Source organism: Triticum dicoccoides, chromosome 4A (genome assembly GCF_002162155.2).
Source record: "Triticum dicoccoides isolate Atlit2015 ecotype Zavitan chromosome 4A, WEW_v2.0, whole genome shotgun sequence".
In the NCBI taxonomy this organism is placed as follows: Eukaryota; Viridiplantae; Streptophyta; class Magnoliopsida; order Poales; family Poaceae; genus Triticum; species Triticum dicoccoides.
Window position 1 is genome coordinate 716,568,629 of NC_041386.1, and position 26,264 is coordinate 716,594,892.

The window sequence follows — 26,264 nt, forward strand, 5'->3', positions numbered from 1 at the left end:
CGGCCCCGCCTGCATCAACCTCCCTCCCGAGCGCGGCAGCTAGGGTTCCTAGCCGCCGCCACCACTGTCGGCCCGCCGCCGCGGCGCGCCCAGCCGGCCGAACCCGACGCTGCCCAGCTGCCCCTGCCGTCCTACACCACCGGTCACCTCCGCAGCAGCCGGCGAGCCAAGGAAGTACTCCTCCCGCGACGTCGCCACCCACACCTCCCTCAAGCCCAGGTAGGCGATTTCAAATTCAGCAACCGTCTTTCCTTACCTCGTGGTTCGAATTGAATCGTTCGGCCGGCCTGGTAGAATTGCTGGCCCTGCGGACACGGGTTCGAAATGCATGTGCACCTGAATGTACTCACTGAATTTTAATTGACAGTAAAATTCAGTGTAATTTTGGTTAACTGAATTAAATGTAAATTCAGTTAACTCATAAAATTAAGTGAAACATTTGGTCTGATTGAAATGCAGCAAGTTTTTTGGGGGTCCTAATCAGTTTTCTTACAAAAACTTGCTTAAATAGCAGCAAGTTTGAATACAGTGTGTGTTCTGTAGCTTGTTTAGAAAGATCACTGAATACAGTGTATGTTCTGTAGTTTGAATTGTGTAATGTTCGGGGTTGTGTAATATTCAGACTTGACTAGTTCTAACCCCATACAGAAACCCTAAATCCCCAATCCCTTCTACTCACCACGTATGCTCATTTATTTTTCCTTTTGATGAACAACAGGTTAGTGGATTGGTCAGCGGATCTGAAGGTCAGTGGATTCCAAGCAGCCAGATCAAAGGTAACTGGAGAAAACACCATTGCTCTGTTATGCTTGTGATGGCCTGAATGATGGTGTATAGATGTTCTTTTGATTTTTGTGATGGTCAGATTTGTTACATCAGATCAACTAGACATGATTTGTTACATGGTTGTAGACATGTTCTGTTGATACTTGTGATGGTCTGATAGTTGTAGACATGTTCTTTCGCCATACCCCAAACACCATGAATTGGTAAGCTACTGGTTACTGCCATACCACAAACAAGTACTTGGAGTTCTAGCTTCCATGCACTAGCCTATCAATGGCGAAAGAGAAAAAAACGCTGACTAAGAATATCAACATTTGTGTCCATGCTTCGATGCAGAAAAAACATTTGTGTCTATCTTCCATGCACTAGCCTATCAAAGCTCTTTTTACCAGCTGTAAGGCAGTGTGCAATGCAAGACCTGCATTAGTTAGTGGATGAGGCCACAAGACCAATTCAGTTTACTGTTCAATGACAGTAATTCAGTTTACTGTTAAATTTCAGTTTACTGTTAAATGACAGTAATTCAGTTTACTGTTAAATGACAGTAATTCAGTTTACTGTTAAATTTCAGTTTCACAGGCTAGTTTCCAACAAACAAAGCCTATGCTTATGAAGAATAAATCAGCTGAAATGAGATATTGATCCTTTTTTACTTTGTTTGTTCAGATTGTTGGAAATTTTAAGCTCTCAATCACTGAAGGCCACTGTAGTTCTTTGAATTCAACCATTTAGGTGAGCTACAACTAGGAGGATTTTGGAGTAGTACTCTGAAACTGTTGTTGTTAGAACATGATGTTACTTGCTGTCAGTTAACTGAATCAGTACAAAACTCTTCTATGGAGTTAACCGAAGATCAGCAAGCAAATCAAAATCTGCAACACATTTTCTTCAGTCCCTAACTGACAACACAATTTCTTCAGTCTAGTGATGCAGCAATTTCTTCAGTTAGTGTAAATGTAACTGACGACTGGTCAAATACTCTAGTGTATTTAGTGTAAATCTAGTCTGAAACTAGTAGAGCTCTTGGTGATTTGCAAATTCAGTTTAAATAAAAATTTGGTACATGACTACTGATCATGTATGAAAGATGTTGCTACTGGATCAGCACAAGTACTACTCAATAGATAATTGATTTTGTAGAACAAGTCTTGTTGCCAGTCTTGAACCAATAGATAATCTTAATTGAAATTTGACCATGTCTGGTTGCCAGCCCTAATGAAAAAAGCAACTGAATTTCCAACAACCTGCTAGGTAGAACAATCTATTTCCAACAACCTGCTAGGTAGAATAATCCATTACTACATGATTGCAATTGAATTGTCAACTCTATGTACTATGTATGCTGTGGCATGTGGTGTGGTCCGAGTGATCAGGTTTCAAGTGATTTTGAATTTTCTGCTCTGATTGTTGCTCAAAGAAATTTAGCAAAAAAATGGGGTCCTGGGAGACGCCGCTGCTGCTTGAGGCCCTTGAGAGGCCCTTCGTGTCGTGATGATTTTGCAGGTACCCCGAGAGGCCCTTGAGTTTGCCGGAATGTCGATTAACTTCCGTTCCGGCAAATTCGGGTACTCCATATGTCCTATTTTCAGCAAAGGTCATGCTGAAATTTTCCGTGAATTTTAGCATGATTTTGCTAAAAATCGGACATATGAGGTACTTGCTACTAATGCATGGGCCGGGGTATCTTAGTACTTAATTAAGTAGGATCAACTGCCCCTTTATTCTTGCTGTATTAAACCATAGGTGGCAATAGAGCCAAGTGATTAGTGCCAAGTGATTAGGCCCAACGTAGGGTGCCTCGGCATCGATAAACCCTAAATGATGAAAACTTAACTTGGCTGCCCCGGATGTCTCGGTGTCGATGAGAACCTAAATGATGTATGCTTAGGCTTTTAGGGTGCCTCGGCGTCGACAAACCCTAAATGATGAAAGCTTAGGCTTTTAGGGTGCCTCGGTGTCGACAAACCCTAAATGATGAGACCATGATCTTGTTCCTTGACAATAACCAACTTTTTGACCAAACTTTTTTCCTATTTAGAGCGAAACATGGCCCACAACGATGAGGCCGGTGGTTCGGGCGGCAAGCAATTCTGGGAGCTGTCCCAGGAGATGGAGGAACAACCTCACCGCTATGAGGACGCCGCGGAAGACACTGATCCTGATTACACAACCCCTAGTGGTGTCGGGGATGACACCACTGATGGTGCCGCCGAGGATGCCACTACTGATGATGGCGGCGCACACACAGATGGCAGCCAACCGAAGAAGCAAAGGAAGGACCGGCGCCCGAATGCGCTCCGCACCCTCAAGGAGGAATTCACTCAAGTGGACTCCGACGGGAATCCAACGGAGCCCAAACATATAGTCAAGGGGTACTCGCTTCAGCTCGGGTGCATTCTCCGGAGCACCGTCTCGATCAACACCGAGAACCTTAGGCATAAGGACTGAGGGAATTTGTGCAACCTCCTCTTCACGAAGCTGCACGAACGATACAAGTTCCCCGCCGATTTTGAAAACACACGCCTCTCAGGGAATAAAGTGAACAGTGCCGCCCTCACGAGGATGAGCACGGCCCTGTCTACTTGGAGAAGCGCGGTGAAGAGAATGATTGATAAAGGTGATAGTTATGAGAAGATCAAGGCGAAATATCCTATGATGAGCGAAGATGACTACAAGGAGTTCAAGATAAAGTGCGAGAGCAGTGCAACCTCCGAATCAAGTCAGTGGGGGAAAGAAATGCGGGAGTTGAACTTAGGGGAACACAAACTCGGTCCCGGCGGTTACAGAGTGGCGGAGCCTATATGGGACAAGGAGGACGCGGAGCGTGCCGAACAAGGCCTACCGCCCCGCTTCAAGAAATACAGCGGTAACAAGCAGACCAGGAACTATGTCAGGGCCCGGTACAAGGAGGACCCGATAACAAAGGAGCTTACCGCGGATCCGAAGACCAGGGCGCTTGAGCTTGTTCTGGTAAGGAATACACCCCCGCGTAATTAGCTCCATATGGTTGCACTCTAATTAATCCCCAATATTTCTAAATGGTTCACGTTCCTTTCGCAGGACACTGAAAGCAGTGTCGCGGGGTCGTCTCAGAGCTCCCCTTTCGACACCCCTTTAAATAGGGTGTTGAACGTAATGAAAAACAAGGATAAGCTCACTAAGCCGATGTCAGCTGGTCGTGTAGCCGGCAAAGGCTTGTCCACAAAATGGGGGTCATACTATACCGCTGGTGTGCGGAAGGAGAAAAACACCAGCTCGGAAAGCCAGACGCGCGAGGTTGAAGAACTCAAGGCACAAGTGGCACGGATTTCGGAGCTTGTCCAAGAGCAAGTGGAACAACAACTGGGAACGAAGCTCAACGCCATGGTGCCTACGTTGATTCATGGCTGACGTGGATTGCGGGCGGCCAACAGGGGCCTCCCCAGGTCCCCAGCTTCACGGCCAGCAACTCGCACAGCGCGCAGGCGGCGCCATTGGTGTCTCCGGCGGTGCCATTGGTGTCTCCGGCGGCGGCGCCATTGGTGTCTCCGACGGAGGCGGTATTCGTGTCTCCGGCGCCGGCACGGGCATTGGAGCTTAATGCACCCGGGTGTACGCCGGCCGTCACCTCGCCAGCAAGCGCCCCCTCCGTCAGTAGCACGCCCGCTGTTGGCGGTGCCTCGACATTAGTCGAGCTCGACGGCATCACGGTAACTAAGCCTCTCGGCTGATGACTTCATCTCCTTGCCTTTGACTAGGCATCCCTGACGCCCTTTACATGCTTTCGCAGGGCACCGCCGACGTTCCTTGCACTCTTCTGCACTTCATGGGCGCCGAGTTGGTCGATGTTGCCAAGGGCAGAATCGTTCAACCGGGCAACCCCATGTTCCACGGTAATCCGATGCCACCCACAGTGTATAGGGTTGAAGTGGTTCGGGTGCTGCCAGGCTGCGACGAGCTGTTACCTCCGATTCGACCCGCTGGGGCCGACGAAGAAGATGAGATGACCCTCAGCGCCTGCGTAAACTGGCCCCTACTTTGGCCAAAGAGCCAGATTCGTTTGGGGGCGGGGAACACCACCCCACAGACAAGACCGCCAGTCGTGCCGGCGCCAAGCCATGGCAAGAATGCCGCAACAGGATCCGGACAGCCCTATGGCACAGGATCCGGACAGCCCTATGGATAACGGACCTGCCGGACATCCCTATGGCACAGGATCCGGACAGCCCTATGGCACAGGATCCGGACAGCGACGACAACGACGATGGTACATTTACCAAAGTTTATAAGTACTTTGCCGAACATGGGTACACTGACGAGTTCTGCGGGCCTCTTTCTCAAGAACCCAACCAAGACGACCGCGATCTAGCTGGTACAACGGAGAAATCCAATTGCAACAGGCGTCGTCTGGCATTCAGTTCTCAGGACACGCCTCCAGCTCCCGCCTTCACCGAGCCTCAGATACCTGAGGTGTGAAATATTATCAGCCCCAACACGCTCAAGAAGGCGGTCTGTGAGCAGAACTCGGTCCCATTACAGGAGATCAAGAAGAAGGGACGGAAGCGAAAGACTAACAATGGTGCCGGTGCGAGCCAGCCGGCACCGAGTTCGATCCGTGCTCAGGACGGGCCACCTTCACCTAAGGATATCTCGAGGAGGGTGCATGTGCCGGGTAGGGCGATGCTACCACCAAATATGCTGAATGCTACAACCGGTGCTATGCGGAGTCTGCACGACAGTGTTCTTTCTTTGGAGAAGCGGCGTCTCAGAGAGAATGATGTGGCATACCCGGTTTTCGTGGCCAAGGTGCCAGAGGGCAAGGGCTTTGTGGATGGCGACATCGGGGGTACGATCGTCCTGCGGTTTGATGACATCTTTGCTATGTTTAACCTTCATCCGCTGCACTACACCTTCGTTCGGCTGTTTTCGCTGAGTATGGAGATGCGGATCATTAGAGACAAGACCCCGGACATCGTGATAGTCGACCCCTTTTACATGTGTGCCAAGCACTTGAGCAGCGCTGGGGACCGCCAAGTTGCGAGTTCACACCTCGAAGGCGTCATTCTGGCAAACCCAGATAAGGATAACTTCCTTGTGGCTTACTTTCCCGAGTAAGTCATCCCTTAACCGCCCCGTAACATATGATTTCTTAGATTTCGATCGTTCTTTTTTTCTAACATTCCGTGTTCTGTGCAGTGACACACATTGCACACTCATCCTCTTAAGCCCGGAATATTCTATGGCCACGTATTTTGACCCGAACCGTAACTCCAAGATAGACTACACAAATGTCAAGAAAGTTCTTGATGATGTTCTCCCCGGCTACGCCAAATCTGGAGGCACCTTCACCAGGGCAGTTCGTAAGTACGGCAAGCACACCTTCTCAGACAATACGAATTTCTGCTGCGTCAAGCAGCCGCCTGTCGGTCAGAAGGATGCCTACTACGCCCTCCATCACATGCGGGCGATCGTAAGAGACCATCATCAACTTCTTCTACCAGATAGTCTCAAAGATTGGGCCGCGAGGTTGTCGGCAACCCAGGACGCGGACCTCAGACAAGAATTCTTTCGCATCCAGTCGGAGTTTGCGGAGATCATCCATCAAGATGTCCTTCATACCTCGGGGCAGTTCTACCTCAGATATCAACCGTCCAACAATGAGATAGATGGAACGCTACAAATGCAGGGTGACAACGACCGTGATTTCATGACCATCACGACAGACGACGGCTTCATCCACGCTCTTGTTCGATGAGTTGAGTCGAAAGAAGTGATGTGTAGTTCTGAAATATTGATTGGCTCATGTTGTAATTAAACTTTAATGGATTCGTATGTCTCTTTGGTTTGGACAGTCATTCAACTTAGATGTAATCGATGCTATTTATTAGTAGGATCATGAATCGTGCTATTAATGTCTTGCTTTTCTCTTCCGATCCTTTTGTTGCATAGGTTGTGCAATCTCTCGTACCTGCGAGAAAAGGGCTTATTTACTACTTTTTATCGATCAATGGTCCACCGGTCCCATCCAATGAGTGGTATCTGAGTATCATAGTATCATAAGAAAGTTCATTTGTACACCCGCTTATCTTTCTATAGAAACTTATCTCTAAATGATTTTTAGATAGGATGTTTCTGGAATTACCCCTGCTACGTAGAATGGGATAGTGTCAACGTCCTTCATTATAGTACCGAAGATGCTCGTAGGCTGGTCGATGGAAAGGATGGCTTTTATTCAAAGAGATGGAGATCCTGGTTTAGCAGCGGTTGCCCGTCCTTGGGTTTATGTCGAGCTTTTCGTATTAAGCACTCGGAGCAGAGAAATCCTAGGGTTGCTTTGTCTTCCTCTTCTGTTCTTAAATATAACTGAAAAGCATCCTGTTTCTTTAGTTGCCTCAAAGCTCAGGATCTCCCCATGTTTCTTCTGGAGCGTCTCTAGGTATTGAATTAAAGAACGGGTTTCGCTTTGCTTTGGGGGGAGTCCTGGTGGGGAGATATGCTAGCAGGTAATGGCTCAGCTTCTACTTAAAAAGCGTTTTAAGCGGGTTTCCTTATTTATTTGCGGGTCTCTCGTACAAGATTCTATCAGTTACAGCACATTCAAGGGATGGAGCCAGATCTACTATCCGCTTGCTGTCCCTACGCTGATAATTGCCCGAGCCTATTTGTTTTTTTCTGGGGAGGGGCACATAGCGATAGATACTTTAGAAACCTATCACTAAGAAGCGGGCTCACTGAAAACCAAACTGTTCGTATTTCTTTAAAACGCTGCTGCCCTAGTCGAGGGTCTGTCTATAGAAGAAGGGAATCCAGAGGAAGAAGCAGCTCCCCGAAGGAATCCTTCTAACTACCACCTACCTACCTCCCGCTTTTGTTCGGACAAGGCGAGTTTCCTAAGATTCACCCACCGCGGATACACTAAGCGTTCTTCTCGTTGGTAAATCTGATTCTTGCAAATCAACATCAGACTTAGAAGCTTCATGGGGTCTGGTCTCGCCATTTGGCAATTTAAGCCAAACAAAATACAGTACAGAGGTTATAACCAATACACAAGCAGGCGTGAACCAGTCAAAAATTAGAATGGAGAAGTAGACACAGAAGAGGAGGTGTTGGGACAGTATCGATAGCCGCCTTTTCACTTATTGCTAGGAGTGATTGTGAGAGAATACATAACATAGGTGAAAGCCAAAAGGCATATATGACCCGCTCAGCCCAATGGAAGTGATTTGAAACTGACGTTTCTTTAGAATTCGATTAAGAATAAGAACATAGACCGGCTTCTAGAAAAAGAGACGTGCCCTCTTCTCTATCTGTAGATTCAGGAGCAACATGCTGGTTCCTTTTGTCATAATACCTAACGGCTGTGGGCAGAATGAATGAAAAAGCAGATGAAAGACACTATACATACCAATAGAATGAGAAATATAGAAAGCTAGGTGACGTCACGGCATTTGAGAACCAATTGCTTCTTTTGCTTTTCACCAACCTTCATGTACAATCTTATTTCGTATTGGAGTACAGCCTATCATAGGCCCAGCAAAGGCAAGACGGAAAGCAAGCATTAAGTGAAGAAGCAAGGTCCAAACAAAGTAGTGAAAGATTGACATTGAAAAGCTTCTCCATGTCTATATCTGTCCGATGGACCAAGTTCAAAGGAAACGGCTTCTCTACTGCATCAAAAAACCAATCCAAGCCTGAAAAGGAGAGTTGCGGTTAACGATTCCTATAAATTGAGAAACAAGCATGTTCTTCATGCCCAAGGATAAAGTAGATGGAACCAGTTCTCTAACCTTCTTTTTGTAGCAGATACTGCATAAAGTTTACCTGCCTTGTAAGGCTTTTGTAGGATTAATCAAATTTTCTTTTTCTCGTTCTATCTCAGAGTATCCATTCATTCGATCTTGCTATCCGCTCTCAATTGAATCCCTTCTCTGTTGTCGACAGGTGTGTCCGCATCAGGACCAGAATCACGGTCTAGTACCTCCGTACTCGAATACCTCCTACTTTATTAATTAGGAAGTGAAGTAGGGAAGTGTTTCCTATTCAAAGTACAGTGCCTTTGGTACATTGGTGCATTGGGGATTTCCAGGTAGCAGGTCGGTTGAGTGAGGGCTCCATCCATAACAGATATAGCTAGCACACAGGATCTCCCTTCTGCGAACAAAAGGACAAAAGAGCCGGGTCGGGCGTTGATTCGCCGTTGCTATCAGTCGGTCTACTCGTGCTTGCTGCTTACTTTCTCGATCGATGGAATCGGTGATTCAAAAACCTAACATCCGTAAGGAGTCTCAATCGTAGCTCACTCGTTGCCTTACTCTCCCACAAGATCACACTAAATACAATAGGTGCGTGATCTACTAGATTCTTATAGAATAAATTTATAACCTTAGTTGATAGACAGGAACCACCATCCCATAACAAAAAAGGGGGGCGAAGGTTATTTTGTACCAATGAAGACGGATTTCTCTCTCGAGCTGCTCAAAGATCTTTAAGTGTCTTACGAGGTAGACTTGATCATGATCCATATCCAACCTTCTCCCATCTGCTTCTTTCTCTAAAGATTAGAGTCATCGACGCGATTCCAGTCCAGTGCTGATAAAATCCTGCTGTCCAGTTTGGGAAAGCAAGTGATTGATTAGTTCCATTGGTCTATTGGCTTCAGCTTCCTTTGCGCAAACCAACACCTATTTGGATTCGCTTGAGAAGAGCGCATTCTTGAGATGCTAAGGGCTGGCCAAAGGGTTAACTAAACTAATAAGATCTCTTCTTCCTTCTCTTTTATGCTTCAGCGAATCGACTTCTTCTCGATGATTAGGACAAAATTGTATCCCTTAGGAACCGTACATGCACCTTTGTTTGGATGCCGATCTAATATTGTTACAATACGAAATACTTGAAGGCCACACGCAATTGACTCACCTACATTTTATGCTCCCACCCTTTTGTAGAAAAAGCCTCTGCCTCTGGGGAAGTGCTCACATCAACTCCAATTTGGATGGAGCTTCTCGATGGGTTAGAGCGTTTGCGAACCAAAAAGGGGAAAACCCATCCTCCAAAGTAGTGAAGTGAGCCAGTACAATAAGACAATAGGTCTCATGGGCCAAGCCTGCTATCAGGCAGTGAGTGGGAATCAATCCTGAAAGAGAGAAGGTCTAGTGCTCTCAGAAAATATTTGATTCGCCGAAAAATTGGCTTTATCAAACCAATCCATGTTCAGAAGCCTTCCATCAAAAGTCAGTGGTCTAGGCCGCTTTCCTTGACTTTGAGTTGGATCTCATTCTTCTTCCCGGCACAAAAAGAGGGTAGACTTCATCCGAGACACATGGGTTCTTTTGCTTCCTTCAAAGAACTCGTCTTTGAGCCTCTAAAAAGAAGGGCATAGTATCCCAGCCACCTAGACCACCTAAAAGGAAGGAATTGGTCTTTAGCTTTGAGTGATCCAATCATTGGTGAATGGGTTCAGTAAGGTAGAAGGAAAGGGCCCCTCCCGACCTGGGAAATTCACAGCAGGAAAGACTGGCGCCGATCAGCGAAAGCGAACCCTTCAGTACATCGCGTTCAGCCCTCCCTCAAAATCCCATTTGTTTTATTGAGGAATCACTCTTGATCCTCTAAAGGCTCTTCTCCGTCTATAACTCAAAGTCCATCTGTCTCTCGTGGAAGCGCTTTAGAGTGCCTAGAAGATCCAGCAAACGGGGGTGCCAATGCTGTCCCAAGACCAGATCACGGTAGGTAGCTGCTTTAAAGAGGTTGGGAGACAGACTGGTGAACAATCTTCTTCTTGTTTTCTCCGACCTAGAGCACTCTTTTTTTCAATCGTACGAAGAAACTCCGTGAAAAACCCAGCTATCACTCCTATGAGACGGCTAACTCCCAACTCCCGATACATTCTTTAGAGTCGACCAAAGGACTCGTTGGTTTGGACATAGTTTCTTTGTTCCTGTGTTTCTGTTTTGCTCTCCCCCTTTTTTCACTTAGTTTAGTTGGAATGGAAAGAGAACTTCCTTCAGTTTTTCTTTTTTTTTGTTGCCTGGTTCGGTCTCTCCGAGTGGAATAAGTGGGCCCTTCTTCTTTTTCCTGACTGATGAAGGTCGAAACTGAAGATCGAATCAAGCGGAGTCTGGATTCCTATGTTCGTACCAACTCAAATGATTGATGAATTGGATCTTGAGTATGCTCACTTCGCTACTCGGCAAGGGTGAAAGAATGACAAAGAGACTGACATCACAGAGGATGGGAAGGACCCAATCGCCTGCCTCTTTCCTGGTCCACCCCCCCCTGGTGGGTACTTTATAGCTCACAACACGAGATAGGCAGATATGTGACATAGAAAAATTGCTTTCATTGACAACAAGACTCTCTTCCTGATTGGGATTGGTCTGTGCAGGATCTCCTTCCCTATGAGACTCTTGCTTCCCTTTGAAAGAGGCAGACCCCTACTTCAATTGTCATCTGACGCCTCTACCCGCCCTTGGTGTTCATAGATCGGTTTTGCCAGTTAGGGTTTGTGTGGTGGGTTTCGATGATCTCGGGTAGCTCCTCACTTGGATGAGGAGTGGGGAAAGAAGATTGCGGGAGAGATCAGTGAAGAAGTGGAACTAAAGGATACTATAACCAAAGCTTAAAATGGGGGGGATGAGGCTGATGTTGAGCCGGGTGATGAAGCAACTTCACCGCAGCAAGAAGCCTAGTGAGCGGTTGACATGGCGGAAGGTCGTTCTACCTTTCCCTGTGCCAACAAAGCAGGCATACTTGATTGACTCTTTGGGGCTCGTGAGAGACATTCATATTACTGCATTCTGTGATCGTAGATCGTCAGGATTCATCATTGTATATCCGAGATCTGAAAGTGTGGCAAATGGATTTGAAGGCATGGAAAGAGGCCGCCCTCGTGCAAGACTTCTTTATTCTCCCGATTTCCCTCCTCCAGTTGGATTGACACGAAAGTCCAGTGATAACGTTGAAGTACTTTAAAGAGTCCCTTTCAGCCCCCGCTTTATCATAGGAAGAAAAAGAGTAATCTAGTTTAGGGGTAAGTGCCCTTTTGTTGCCAATATCTAGAGTCCTGTTGTGTCGATAGAGCTCGGAAAACTCCTCTTTTAGTGATGGATTCTAGTAGCCCTATGCCTAGATTGCACAAGAACTACTCCGCTTCTATATTGGAAAACACTGTGTTTGAGCTTCTGAAAAGAAATGAAGCTGTTACCTGATCCAAGCAGATAAGATGCTCACGGCCTGTCCTGAGCACTGCGGAGATATTTCTTGATCCACATGAGAGTCAGCTCCCTACACCTACACCGGATTATGTCAATGAGAGCTTGCCAATAGAGATACTTCTGACTTAGAGGCACCGGAGTTGGCCAACTCAAATTGCATTGACAGCGAACCCTTGGTAGATGATTCAGAGCAAGATCAGATTCTTGATGATTTTTCCCTTTGTTTGATCGAGCGATGCCGAATCTTTATAGCGCATTTCCACCTATCCATGCTTTACGACTTGTCGCCATGAAGCACATGCCTGCGAAACCTTCTTATTCTACAGAATAAATAATAAAGTACTTAGAATGAATGGACTAAAGATCCACTTTTCAAAAGGGACGGCTCCGCCTACATGTGAAGATCTTTCAAGCGAAAATAATGGGTAGCCATGAGAAATCTCGATCGGCGACTCTGATACCATGATATCATTGGTCGAAGAATTCCTTTCCTCGCGGGACACGTAAAGAGACCTACCCACCACCCTTGTGCGTGCGAACCTAACAAGAGATGCTGATGCCAGCTACACCGCGCTTTCTTTTCGACCGACCTGACGTTCCGAGGAGAAGAAGGAATGGTTGTATGCATGCGCCGGACGCCTATCCAAAAGTAAAAGAAACCATGGATGGGGAGAAAGAAATCCCTACTTACTTGACAGGTTTCCGGGTCTCAGAAACATAGAAAGGATTTCACAAATAGGATAAATGTCCAGTGAGGACATCTCCTTGCTTGCTTTTTCATTGACTGATTCTAGTGGCTGGCCCAGTGAGAGAATTACCAGTGTCTGTCATTAGACTTTATCTTTCCACGGTGAACTCCTTTGTTGTTGAAAATCGGCTGGCTGGATTGACCTTTGGGATTGAGTCACTCGTACATTGAATCAGAGTATTTCGTATAACTCTTACTTAACAGACTTAGTGGACTGATTGATTGTTTCTTAGTTAGGATTTTCTATTCCTCCTAGCTTGCGAAATTCCCGTCTACACTTGCAGCTTTAATAAGAAGTAGTAGATGGGAGTAAGGGCTCGACTGGTGAGTAGTAGGAGTAAGGGCCCGGCTAGTGAGAACTAGCTTATACTATCTTTCTGGTGTAAGAGCATCTCGCTTATACTTTCGGAGATCTCTCTCGTAATTCGTAGATCTAAAAGCCTAATCTAGAAAAGGGTTTTTCTCAGAGCCATAAGTCCAAATAATAAGTCCAAATTCCGCAAGAGCTTGACAAGCAATCCTTCCTACACAACTCATCGGCGGTGTGACCTGCTTGACTTTTATCTTCGATTCAACCTTGGTATTCTCCTTTTTGAAACTTACTAAGACTATTGAAAGCTTTTTCAATGATTCAAAAAAGCATCCCTAGTATAAGAAGCTGTACCTGACCTACTCCTACTATAGTATTATAAAAAATAAGAAGCTTTCAAAACACCACTACTATATCTAATATGCCCCGCCAGACCAAGAGTGAGGAGCTTGACTGAACCTCTGAGCGAGCTATTAGTACCTTCTTCCTGAAGAGTAGTAGCCTTCATTCATAGCCTGACCAACTCGTTCGTACGCTAGTCAGCTATGAATTTCTAGTCAGGTTGCTATTCCCTTCTATTGAAGGCTTTTTACCACTATCATACATGACTTTTTTTTCGCCCTTCTTTTTAGAACTCATATAATACTGCTGCCCTTTCACTTGCTTCTGCCTTTTCACAAGAATTAAGATAGTGTCCTCCCTGAATTGAGAAAGAAGAGAGAATACCTATGTGCTGCTATGCCTATGGTCCAGAATTGCTATCCGTACGACCTTGGTCTTTGATTGTATAAAAAATACATACTAAGCAAGTAAGCCTGCCTAAAAGCATTTCTTTTTGACACCTCTTCTCTCGATTTGAAGAGATTACACATCACTGTGAACGAACTTATTCACTCTTCGAAGCCCCCACCACCTTCTTTCTTTGAGCTGAGCACTTTACTTCGGCTGTGGTCATTGCCTACCGGTAAACTCCCATACTTCCTTCTTTTGTTCGAGGGAGGCCATACATCTTCCTTCTTTGGTTGGATCCAGGTCAGAAAGTTATAGGAAGGTTGTGTGCGCAAACAAGTCTGAATTAAGAAGAAGGGGAGCGAGCAGTACACTACCCATTTGGGTATTGGCAAATCACAGTCATACTTCTTAGAGCGGGGTGGAGCACCAGCACCTTAAGCTGCACCAGTATCTTAGTAAGATAGACACCGATTAAGAAACCGAGAAGTCTAGATTATGGAGACTCTCTAAGTTTTTCTCTGATTTCCTGTGTCTATACTACTTCACTTTAGACCCGGCATATTGTATGTATCCTTCGCCCTTATTTTAAGTTCAGAGAATCCGCCTTCACCCTTCGGAGAAAACATGGTGGCCGGAGACAAGGTATGTAGATTAATAGAGTAGCTCTTACTTTTTGAATATATCATTGATCAAAACTTGGTTCTCATGGATGAAGTGTTTTAGTAGACAAAAGAAGAAGAAGCTGCTACACGAAGTGAAAACCGGTGCTAAGAGCAGGATATTCTTATCTATGAGAGAGAACTGGTAGAGAAGTGCTAAAAGTAAGTGTAAGTTAACGAGCATGAACCTCCTCGTTGAGCAGCCGCCTGAGCTTTATCTTTGTTTAGAATTGAAAGAGAAGTTTTTGGTAGTGGGGTGTGTGGTGTATTAAAAGTGGATATAGACCCCGGACAAGAAAGCCTTTTCTTAAGCACAAATGCGGTACTATTTTTAGCAAGCAATCTCTTCTATAATAGGCGGTCTGATCAATCCAAAATATTGAGGCTGGATTGAGATTTCTCTCTAAATCAAACCGGATTGGAATGCAGGTATAAACCAGCAACAACCAATAGAGGAGTCAGCCGGTTATGATGCAGCAACAGGTAGACCACTCAGAGACTGAATACAGCTAACATTAGCTGCAAGTGCACCATCACTAACAGGAATCGTAATGGTCTCAAGCATGTTCTTCCTTTCTTCTTGAAGGACCTTGTTTTAAACTTTCTTAATGTCAGGAAGTAGAAGTACGGTGAAATAGATCGAGTATCAAGTATATTAGTGTGTAAGGGTTTCAATGCAGACTTTGATGGGGATCAAATGGCTCTTTCTGGAATTGACTTTTGAAAGCCATCAACCAGAGAACGAAGAATCACTGTGTCCGCCGCAAGAGCAAGAGAAGAGAAAGGACACGACCTCTAAGCGAGTGCGAGGCAAGATCTGTGAAACCAATTTGATGCATCCAACGGGCAGCAGTATTGAGGCGACGTGGCCTACCTGAGTGTAGTCACCACAATTTGAGAGTCCATCATAATTTTATCCCTCACCTTATTCTGCTGAGCTCTATTCTCCTCCGCAATTCTCTTCTCGTTCGCATGAGCAAAATTCAGAGAACTAGTTATTTTCCTCTTGTGCCCATACAATTGGTTCCGCTTTGCTCCGCATCATCTGGAATCTCGCGCGATTCGTCTCGAGATAAAGATACCTTACCATTAAAATCATCTTCTTCCCGTTGCTATTTCTTTTCGCACGCCTCGCTTCATACGGAGTACCTGATATCATCTACCACTCTTTCAATCTTGCCCTCAGCGAACTGGTCGACTAAAAATCCGCCCCAGCTTTACCATCGACCTTCGATTTCATTTCTTCGCTTTTATAGAGCTTTTACTTTTACCTAATGCCGGCTACCAACAACTCTTGCTATCCAATCCTGACCCAATGTACTCCATACTGAGGGGTATGGCGCATACCCATACCCATGACCAACCTGTAAGGTGTTCCCTAGTGAACTGAATTTCTGGGAACATCAATAGAAAAATGACTGTGCACTCTAATTTGGTAGATAAATATATTACAACATTGTTTAGCTGTCTATACTCTGACTCTGCATTCAAATAGGGGTCAAAATGCTTGGTGTCCAACCAGATATCCACAGAGAATAGTCAGTATTAGTTTACCATTTTCTAGTACATATTTCTAAACCAATTGCATCTCTGGTAACTCTGAAATTACTTGAATCAGTATTGCTATGAGATCCCCTCTCCAGTACTGCATGTTCCCTTGCCGCTCCAGTTGGTTTACTCCCAGAGACATGATTAGTACCACCAGAGCTTGAATCAATCATTCCATCCCCAACTCCTACATCAGAAACAACAGTGAGAAAAAACTCTTCCATTCTATCTATGGTAGATAAAGGAGCTTCAAAGCCGTAGCCATCCTCATGGCCTTTTCACCCTACAACCGTTGCACTTTTTTTATTAAATGAAATAGTTTGTTTTCTTGCTCTTAACTCGAAAGTACTAACTAAATAGGGGCACGGGAAATGCATCCTCGCTGGCTTATGATTGGTTGCTCAACCCTGCCTTTAAACGCACGAAATCGAAGCAAGGCAGCGGAAATCACATTGAATGCAATGCGTTCTCTACTTTTGTATCTCCATGTTGATAAAAACTATTAGCAAAACATGAGGAGAGAGAAAAAGCAATCAAGTGGGAATTCAAGTCCAATCAATCTTCGAAAAACTCGACCAAAAAGAAATGCCGGACATCTAATCTAGTCTTTGCTTTCTGTCTTTTACTATTACTATTATTTATAGAAAGGCATCCTCTCTATACTCTAAACCCTTATCGGGGAGAAGTCACTCTTCTAAGTGCTATATACGAGCAAAGGGAGGAGGTCTCTATGGATAGAGTTCTATCAGAACCCAACCCTGAAAGCTATGACATTACGGGCCACAACGGATGAAGTGGCGGAGATCAGGGAAAGCGAAAAAACTCAGACAGCTACTACTAAAGAAGACTCGGTCCTATAATGCCGAGTTCCTAGTTAAAGTTATGGTTACTACCCGGAGAGGAAAGTGATTCAGATTATGAAGTTTCCGAGAGGCGCCTAAGGCTAAGATAAGGTTAGGGAAAGAAGAAGACAACAAGATTATGGCAGGCAGCCAACTCATCGAGTAAAGGCTTCCACGGCGGGTTGACCAAAATGAGGATCCCAAATGGCATGAGCAATAGGTCTTACGTGTAAAGGATCCTGTATCCAGCCTTGCCAAGCTACATGAAACAGATTTCCGGACGTCCATAGAAAGATTATTGCTAACTGCCCAAAGTGAGAAGCAAAAATGTTCTGATAAAGACGTTCCTCAGTAATATCATCATGACTTTCGAAATCATGTGCGGTAGCAATACCAAACCAAATACGACGAGTAGTGGGGTCCTGAGCTAAGCCTTGGCTAAACCTGGGAAATCTTAATTCCATAATGCCTTTCAAATCCTCCTAGCCACTATCCTACTGCAATAATTCTCGCTAAGAAGAATGCCCATGTCGTGGCAATTCCACCCAGAAGGTAATGGGTTACTCCTACAGCACGTCCTTGTATAATGCTCAAGGCTCTAGGCTGAGTAGCAGGAGCAACTTTGAATTTGTTATGAGCCCAAACGATATATTCAATGAGTTCTTGCCAATAACCACGGCCGCTGAATAAAAACATTAAACTGAAGGCCCAGACAAAATGAGCACCTCAGAAAAAAAGACCATATGCAGATAATGAAGAACCATAAGACTGAATGACTTGCGATGCCTGTGCCCACAAGAAATCTCGAAGCCACCCATTAATCGTAATGGAACTCTGTGCAAAGTTTCCCCCTGTAATATGAGTTACCACCCCTTGATCACTTATAGTACCCCAAACATCCGATTGCATTTTCCAACTGAAATGGAAAATGACTACCGAAATTGCATTGTACATCCAGAATAAACCTAAGAAAACATGATCCCAGGCGGATACTTGACATGTTCCCCCTCGGCCAGGCCCATCGCAAGGAAAGCAAAAACCTAGATTTGCTTTATCGGGTATCAAACGGGAATTCCGAGCAAATAAAACACCTTTCAAAAGTATTAATACAGTCACATGTATGGTAAATGCATGAATGTGATGGACTAAAAAATCTGCGGTTCCTAATGGAATAGGTAACAAAGCACTTTGCCACCTACTGCTACTAACTCGCCGCCTCCCCATGTTAAGCTAGTACTTGTTGTTGCACCAGGAGCTATTACGCCAGGCGCAGTAGCATGGATATTTTGTACCCATTGAGCAAAGATAGGTTGTAATTGTATGGCAGTATCCGAAAACATATCTTGTGGACGGCCTAAAGCACTCATGGTATCATTATGAATGTACAAGCCAAAACTGTGAAAACCTAGAAATATACATACCCAGTTAAGGTGGGATATGATTGCATCGCGGTGTCTAGACGCGATCTAATAGATCGTTGTATCGAGTAGTTGGATCATAGTCTCTTACCATAAAAATTGCTGCATGTGCAGCAGCACCGACTATTAGAAATCCGCCAATCCACATGTGGTGTGTGAACAAGGAAAGTTGTGTACCATAGTCAGTAGCTAGGTATGGATAGGGAGGCATAGAATACATATGATGACCTACAACAATGGTTGTAGAGCCTAGCATAGCTAGGTTAAGAGATAATTGAGCATGCCATGACGTTGTTAAGATTTCATAAAGACCCTTATGGCCTTGTCCTGTAAATGGGCCCTTGTGAGCCTCCAAAATATCTTGAAGTCCATGGCCAATACCCCAATTGGTCCTATACATATGACCTGCGATTAGGAAAAGAATAGCAATAGCTAAATGATGGTGCGCAATATCGGTCAGCCAGAGACCACCGGTTACTGGATCTAGTCCTCCGCGAAAAGTCAGAAATTCTGCGTATTTGGACCAATTTAAAGTGAAAAAAGGGGTTGCTCCTTCGGCAAAACTAGGATAAAGTTGAGCCAAAAGGTCCCGATTCAAGATAAATTCATGAGGAAGTGGTATCTCTTTAGGATCCACCCCAGCGTCAAGAAATTGGTTAATTGGTAAAGATACATGAATTTGGTGCCCCGCCCAAGAAAGAGAAGATAGGTCTGTTTTCATTCGTGTAGAACTGCTACCTCGTTAACGAACTTACTCAAAGAGTGCTATAGAGCCGAGTCTAAGAAAGCCGCCCTGTTATTATTTTCTTAACCTCAGAAAGTCTCACGCGCGGGGCACCTCACATCGCACTAAATCACTACTATTAGGCCCTTCCTATCATTCCACAATCCGAAGGAAAAAGAGTATCCTATGAAGGAAATCGTATCTGATCTATCACCTTCCTCGTATCGATGCTTGCCACCGCGTCCCTAGGTTGTTCATAGCTCTTGCTTAGCTTAATGGATCACCCAACTGTATTCCGGGATGTGTGCATTCCACAATCCCTTAAGGAAGAGGTTCACTACAGCCTTGCTTGTTAATGGGTTTCTGACTTCACAGCAGAGTGCTAGACTAGGGATAAGCTGGATACTGACTTCTTTCCAAGAGCTCCATCAGCCCTGCTTAGCCATACATCAGCTCTACCATTACTATACGCATTCTACCTACACTTTTATGGAAAGAAAGAAGAAAGGTTGGATGGTTGATCCACACAAATAAGAGATATGTAGGCCCAACCTTCAATTGCAGAGAATAGCAAGCCCCCTTTGCTGAACAGATGTATAGAGGAAAAGGGTGACCCACATCGCAAGGGCTTTCCGATTGTGTGAATCAGAGCCCAAGAGAAGATCAATTCATTAGGAGACAGGTATCGATGCTTGCCAGCAGGAGAAAGATCACTAGGTTCAGTCTCTGATCTGATCAATAGGGTTCCCTAGGTACATTCCGTTTTCTGGAAATCCAGCAGGGATAGTAGCTCCCTTTTCCAGGGCAAAAAAACAAGTTAGGCTATCCGAGATTTGCTCTTTTTTCCAGCTTTTTTGAGTGAAAATAAGGAGGGACTTGTGATTGGTTTTCTACAGGGAAGAGAGATACCAAGCCGGGCAACTTCCCCTACTAACTACTAAACACAAAAGCCAAGGTGACCCAGAACAATTATTTCACTTATTTCTAGTTTAAGAAGGACCTTGTGCGCGGTTCACGACTCCCGGTGCTTAGAGATGCGGTTCACTACAGCAGTGGTAAGAAAAGCAAGAAAACAGGTATCAAGAGATGGAAGTGAAAGAAGAATTGTTGATCGACCGGTGGTTTGGGTCTTGCCTTTTAGGATTCGGATTCCTATTGAATTGACTTTGTCTTTGCCGAGGAGCAGAAACCGAGCCCTTTGATTTGATCCAGTGAGTGACGTTACGAGTAGAAGCCTCGACAAGTTGAATCCGGTACCGAAACAAGGATGACATTATTGAATATATTCTTCTTTCCTGTGCTTTGCCTTTCCCGTTTTCCGTACCTTTCATAGTAGTTACTCGCCACTAGAAACAGGATTCATGAATTCAAACTAAAAGCAAAGGTATCGCTAATTCCATTTCAGTGGAAATATAGGGATGAAAGTTTCTCTCCTACTGATTTCGATTGCACATATAATGAAAATATATGCACATGAATGTTCAAAAGCAAGGCTATCCCCTTTGCCGTTACCGAGGATCTATCTTTGTCCCTTGATTCGAAACCGAGGAAAGCGTGCGCTCGACCTCCTGGAAGGAATGCAATTATTCGCTTTGTAGTCCTCGTATGAATTCGCTATCGCTCTGAATCGTGGGAGCCGTTGAGTTCGGAGATACCGTTGTAGGAAAACAAACAAGTGAAAGAAGCCCTCGTTCCCACTCTTCTTCCCCCCCCCCCCACCTACCCACAAGGGTGTCAGTGGCCTCATGACCTCCATGAACAGAGATCACTACACAGGAAACAGCTTATGTTTCCTCGACAGATTTCATCACTTTTTAGTGGTGGAAGGCCGATTTTCTTTCTAGATGAAGCTAAACGCCAGTAACTATCCTTCTCCTTCACCGTCATCATCAATGAGGAACGTTCTTGGCAACTCCCCGCTATGAACCTTTCTCTCGACCTTGACCCATTCTACCACGCGAAAGTAGAACCTAGAGTTTAATCTATAACGATTAAGCCCTTCACGCACTTCCCATAACTTTGTGTGGTCATTGAGATATTCTTCTTTATGGAGTAGGGCCGCCGCGGCGAGATCAGAGGCGCTTTCCTCTTCAAAGTGATGGTTCCGGAACGAGTGAAGATCGATATTCCTGAGAAGAGTGCCAATCTGATTTTGCAAATCCAACACCAGGGCAAGACGGCCTTCCTCTTCCACTGTAAGCGGTCGTCCTTCGGGAATATTTACTGGAGCCTGACCTCCCTACGGGAGATACGGGGCTACGGCGCGGGACAGGTCGTCATCGCCCATCATATTCATACCACCTAACATAGTAACACTAGCTTCGCTATAGAAGGAAGCGAAGACGAGTGCTTCCGTCGCAAATAAAGGATCGAACAAGTTCCAGAGAATAAGCAACAATCTTAGCGTTATTAAGGAGAACCATAGCAAGAATATAAATTTTTGGATTTGGAATGGAAAAATAAAGCGCACCCAAATATAGATTTTGGTGAAAAACAAAGTCACTCTTCTATCCTTCATATCCGTAGAAAGAAATCTCATCTCCAGGTAACTCCACCTTTTTCAGCTCTGCTCGCTCACTTTTGAAAGGAAGACTTAGTTTTAGATCGGCGTTGGTTTTTCCAACGAAACATTCTTTCACGAACTTTAATGACAAAATGCTAGTTGCCTCGTAACGCATACACTGGAGGTCCCATCGACGAAGGCCACTGATACTTACTATACGCGTTTTCTGAAGAGCAACAACAGAAAAAAAAATAGGTGAACCTGGATACAACTAAAGAGAAAGACACAGCCTTGACTTCTTCCTATCTACACCCACACAATCTCGAATCGGGACGCAAGTGCAGCTTATTGCAACGAAGCTGAATCGAGGAGTTTCCTTTCTTGCTCCGGAGGAAGGATGACTGCATCAATTCTTTCTCTATGCGTTTTTTGATCCGATGTGAGTGCGATGCGATTGTTTATCCAATCAGCTTTCATGGTAATCCGTCACAAGCCGTAGTTCCCAATTTATCAAGGGAGTGTGGTCTGTAAAATGCACACCGTTTATGGTGTTGCCTTCCATTTTGCATGTGCCATCTTTTCCGGTCAATCTCCTCTCTATTAGCTCCATCATTGAGCAATTCAAATGTACTGTTACATTTGATGAGGATTAGAGTTTATTTGAGGAGAAGGGCACTGGGAAGAGGATTGGGTCTGGAATCAGGCGTAAGGGGTTGTGGTTGATCAAGTGGATGTCGCATTGTCTGTGATTGCTAGAGGACCTGAAGCAGAGATCTTGCTACATCATTTTCGTTTGGGCTATCCATTGATAATAAGAGTAGGATGTATGTATCCTTATTTGTTTAAGAAGGTGGACAAGAGCATACTTGTGTGTGATGCTTGCGCGTTTGGGAAGCATACAAGGTCTACATATCCTAGCATTGGCCTTCAAAGTGATGAACCCTTCTTATTGATACATTCTGATGTTTGGGGTCCATGTTCTGTCACTTCTGTGAGCGGGTTCAAGTGGTTTGTTACATTTATGGATTGTTGCACTCATATGACTTGCTTGATTTATTTGATGAAGCACAAGAGTGAGGTTGTGAGATGGTTTCAGGACTTCCATAAGCTGGTGGCTACTTAGTTTGAAGCGAAGATTCGGATTCTCCGGTCAGATAATGGGACTGAATATGTGAATAGAGAGGTTGATGCTTATATATCAGAACATGGGATTATTCATCAGACTACTTGTGTTGGAACTGGATGGAACCCCATCACAGAATGGAGTGGCGGAAAGGGAAAGGAAGAACCAACATCTGCAGGAGGTGGCACGGTCACTTATGTTTTAGATAAATGTGCCAAAGAATTTATCGAGTGAGGCAGTGATGACAGCAGCGTACCTCATAAACCGTATGCCGTCTAGGATACTTGGTATGAAGTCTCCAGCCGAACTTCTCTTGGGCCAAAGGGAGTTCAAGGTGCCTCCTAAACAAAAGTGAAAGGTTGTGTGTGTGTGCTTTGTGCGAGATCATCGACCTTCTGTTGGCAAGTTGGATCCGCGGGCAGTGAGGTGTATATTTAGTGATTATGCATCTAGCCAAAAGGGATATCAATGTTGGGATCTTATTGGGAGGAAATTATACGCAAGTATGGATGTAACCTTTCGGGAACATGAGCCATACTACACAACACAGGTAGAGGTGATCTTAGTCAGTTCTTGGAGGAATTCTCTGCTAGCACCGAGGGTGATAGTCGAGAGGGGGAGAATGAAGGGAATGCTGATGCTAATGGGGAGATTGCTCAGCAGAGGCTTATAGAAGAAGAAAAGAACCAGTCGTGATAGGGACTATTCCTTGCCCTACCTAGTGTGGCTTGGAGATGTAAGCCTGTTTTCTTCTCTAAGTTGCCTGCAGCCCGAAAGAATGGAAGAGGATTTTTCGTATCACTGATTTCGCAATATTGTTCGATCTAAGCACGGGAGCAGAAAAGAAAGGGAAAGAGAAGATCAATTCCGAGGTTATGGATGCTCAGGAACATGCTTCTCTCTCAGTGGGTCAATATTAAAACAACTTTCTGGGATAAATCCTTGCAGCTGCTTATTCAGCCCAGGCATCACCATTCAACAAGTGTCATCCCTACATAGTATTGTTGGTCATGAGCATCAGGCAGTGTCAATATCTTTGGAAGGATTTTGGTGGGGCAGCTTGATGAAGGTTCATGCGTGCCATTGATGGGAGATCTGATATCTGACGGCTGAACCTCCCCTACCTCGTGCTTTTGTTCTTTTTAAACAACAGACAGGAGCTATTCACGTTATACGCAAACCATAGAGGTAGGCATTTCGGCACATCCTATGGCACCTAGCAGGCTTCTTTGACCCTGTGCTGGTACATTGAGCATTTATTGTATTTGAAAGGTCACCTTTACCGCCATAGGATCTCATACCCACAACTGTCTCTTCAACCTCAGCTTATCAGTGGTAGGAGGGAAGTCATCCAAACAAAGATACTATACTATTGGCCATTAGTGCTTAGTGCTTCAGTGTCTTGATTGGCTATTAGTGCATCTTGGCTTTAGAGTGTTGTATCTCCTCTTTATTATTGAGAAGAGGAGCCAACTCGGGGTTGGGGACTCTTCTGTTTGGTCCCTTTGTTTGAGCAGTGGCCAACCCCGATATAGATTAGGAGAAGCGATAGAAGTGGCTTGATTCTATAAAAAAATCAATATGGGGCATGGATATGAGAACATTCTTCCCTTGCATTACCCAGAGGTCCAATTGCATTGCATCAATAGTAGCTGCCTTTATCTCTGCATTCACTAAACGAAATGCTAAACCTTAGTGCTCTACTGTCTTGAACTATTTTCTTTAGTTGACATCGAGGGTTTAGTGCCACGTTCAAACCTTTCTAGAAAATAGAAAAAGTGAAGTTCCCGAAGTCAGCCCAACATAATTGGTATCCCGCTTTTCCCTCATCTAGTGAAACAAGCTAGTTCTGGACAAGGAAAAAGCATTATATCAGGTTTAAGGAAAGGCAGGATGCTTCTACACAGTGAGGATAAGGCTACGGTGCCTTTTACAAGAGAAGGCTCACACCTGCTTTGCTTAACTGACCTTCTCCTTCTATATTGGCCAGATCAGCACGAAACGAGAGATACTATGTTCTTCCAAAGCCCGAGGAAGATGTCGGAAAACCGCCCAAGCTTGAAATCGCTGACCCCCCTTTTTATGATTTCTCATATCCTTCTTGTACAATCAGCCACAGGCCTCCCCTCATATGATCTGCGGCCCATTGGGATTCTACTTGGATCTCCTTTTCCTTCAGCTTTGGACAAATCGATTTTCTGGCGTATTTTAGTTCAGTCAGTAGTGAACCTCTTCCTTCATTCAAGTTGGACTAGATAAACACTAGTATCAATTGGTAATCGAGACCTAAACGAATAACTTCTCGAGGTAAGGTAAGATCAATATCAATAGGTGGGAGTGAAGTCAGAAGTGAAGGTAGCAGAATAGAACCTATGTTGATGTAGCTTAGCTTTTCCAATACTTTCCTTTCCGTGCTTTGACCATGTCGGTTTTCAAGTTCACAAAAGGGGTTTTTCCAGGTCAAGCTCAGAGGCATTAGCACTTGCCGTTACTTACAGTGTGGATAGGCCGGCCTCATCTCATCTAGTCCTCTGTTCAATGAAGCCTTGGTATCTGCTTCGGCCAATTCATACTTCAGATCGAATCGACGGGACGGTTGACTTGAGTTGGTTCTGTTCCTTCGCGGGGCACTTTTCATACTCAACTAAAGAGCAGGCGCCTTCCGGGGGCGAGGAAAGATGGCTTCATTTCTTTAATTACAATCTGTATTCCTATCGATCTGAAGCCATTGATTCGATTTCATGCACTTTCGTTATGCGGTCAGAACAAGTATCAAGAATAGGTTTAGCCGCCTTTCCGTTGATCAATTCGATCTGTAAAATATGAGGTTTTGCAGCTATATGAGACAGAAGTTTTAACTTTATTGACCCACCCTTAGAAACAAAAAAAAGTAAGGTTTTCGCTGTAGCTGGCTTCCACTTTGTTTTTAAAAGGAGGCTGAAAAATGCCAATTCCCTTAGCAATCCATTTTGCTTTACTTTTCGCCCTAGCTGGCTTGAAGTGATCGGAAAATTGACCATGAAAAAGGGCAATTTCCCTTAGCAACGAAAAAAAGTACCAAGTTGCCCCATGCTGGATAGAAAGTTTTTCAAAATGGAGCATATTTTGCTCATTTCCTAAGGGAGATGACAAGTCTGTACTTTTGTCCCATGCTGGATAGAATGGTGTTTATATATATATAAATGGCTGTTTTTCGTCGAAAAATTGGGAAAAAGTTCATCTCACCATGTGGAAAACCTTACTTTTTATCATTCCCTTTGTAAATGCCTATTTTCGCGGGGTATCTTTTTAAAAAAGTTTGATCCTGGGAAAAGTCATACTTTTTGTCCCAATTCATACTTATCTTCTGATCGGTTGCTTTGAATGTATGTTCTGTTCTTCCACGGCTCCACTATTGGTAGGCACTATAGCGGATGACATTGGTCTATCGAAAGAAAACGGGCACATCGCATCAACTATTTCACTTTGCTATACGCATTTCTTGGGATCAAAATGGACTCAACATTCTTTGGGAGCGGCATTGACGCCACCTCTTCCGAGCGAAGGGACAAAACCAACTCAAGTTGAGTATACAACAACCTAGGCTAGGCAGGCCGGCGAATCCAAAAGATCAGTACGAAAGCTAGGTCTACGAAAGCTGTTCGTTCCTATTCTCAATGAAAAGCGATTGGTCGATGCA

At 44.7% G+C, this 26,264-nt stretch overlaps 1 protein-coding gene across 1 annotated transcript in view; it reads right to left on the reverse strand.

Annotated features, from left to right (window-relative positions):
- The window catches only part of LOC119288123 (haloacid dehalogenase-like hydrolase domain-containing protein 3), a 51,205-nt gene that overhangs the window by 9,055 nt on the left and 15,886 nt on the right, over positions 1–26,264 (reverse strand). The gene's annotated exons all lie outside the window — the stretch shown is intronic.